The sequence below is a fragment of the Acomys minous genome, assembly GCF_964271855.1.
Source record: "Acomys minous genome assembly, chromosome: 20".
Lineage (NCBI taxonomy): Eukaryota > Metazoa > Chordata > Mammalia > Rodentia > Muridae > Acomys > Acomys minous.
Genome location: NC_140502.1, coordinates 21,546,486 through 21,548,089, shown reverse-complemented (window position 1 = coordinate 21,548,089; position 1,604 = coordinate 21,546,486).

Below are 1,604 nucleotides of genomic sequence, written 5' to 3'. Positions count from 1 at the left end.
TACACATCTATATTGGTCTTCTTTTTTTCTTTTGTTTTGTTTTTACTTTTTTGGTTTTTTGAGACAGGGTTTCTCTGTGTAGCCTTGGCTGTCCTGGACTGGATTTACAGACCAGGCTGGCCTGGAACTCACAGCGATCCTCCTGCCTATGTCTCCTTAAGTGCTGGGATTGCAGGCATGCGCTGCCGAATCTGGATGTTGCACATCTTTAATGCCAGCACTCGGGAGGCAGAAGCAGGTAGATCTCTGTGAGTTCAAGGCCAGCCTGGTCTACAAAGCAAGTCCAGCACAGTCAAGGCTACACAGAGAAACCCTGTCTGGAAAATAAATAAATAAATAAAAGAACAACAGCAAAGCTAATCTGGCCCAAAGAGGTGACCTTGACTCTAAATAAAATTACCCAAGAGAATAAATATAGCTCAGTCGTAGGATGCTGGGGCCCGGGACTCTGTAAGCTCAGATTTCAACATCAAATCAACCAAGCCTTGGGGGTCTTGTGGGACCCCGTGGGAGATTGGCTGCAGGGCACAAAATCAAGGAAACCAATCTTATCCAGAAAAGATAATAGAGATGTGAAGTGAAAAGAGAGGCAAGGAGGACAGATTCTGGAGATTTTGTATGAGATCTGACTGGAAGGAGCCCCCAGACTTCAGGCCTACCCTTTGGGTAGACCAGAAGTCTAAGCTCCTGAGTCTGCACTTCCAGAATTGACCACCAGGGGGCAGACACTTGCTTCCTCCTGGCTTTCTCCCCAGCTCACCGGAGACCAGAGCCCACTGGGGACCTGAGGCTAAATCAAATCACCTGGGGAGGCACAGCGGTCAGGATCTCCAGCCCAATGTTTGGGCAGCAGAGGCATTTTATTTCTTGAATTCAATGCTGGTCACCCAGGGGCGCCTGAGGCTCTGTGGTCCATCGGGGTGGATAAGCGTGTGAGGTCCAGTTTACACCGGGAGGGGGAGTCTGGGCAGAGCGCGGTCTAGATACCTCGATTGGAGGTGATGGGCTGAGCGCTCCAGTGAATGGCTGGGCTGAGCGTGTGGGTGGCAGGCAGAGATTGAGACAGCCCGGTAGTCTAATCTGAAACTGGGTAGTTTGCTCTCTCCTTCCTGTCCCCTCCCCTCCCTGTCCCCCAACCTCATCCTCCCCCCCTTCCTCCTTCCCTCTCTGTGCCTCAAACCACCAGCGAGGTGGTTCAGAGGGCAACACAAGCCTGACAGTCAACATTCAGTTCTCAGAAAGCACGAAGTGAGAGGAGAGAAAGGACGCCAGCAAGTTGTCCTCTGACCTCTGTTCGTGTGCCATGGAATGCACACCCCCCTTACATAAGCACATACATCCAAATAAATATAAATAAATAAATAGATTGCGGGGAGTCGAGACAGGGGCACTCTGTGTAGCCTTGGCTGTCCTGGGCTCTCTTTGTAGACCAGGCTTCCTTGCCTCCCGAGTGCTGGGATTACAGGCGTGCGTCACCACCGCCCACCTACACACCTGGCTTTTTAATGTGTGTTGGGGGTCCAGACTCAGGTCTTCCAGCCTCTACTACAAGCACCTGACCGACTGAGCCATTTCCCCAACCCCAATTTTTACTTTTCTTTTCT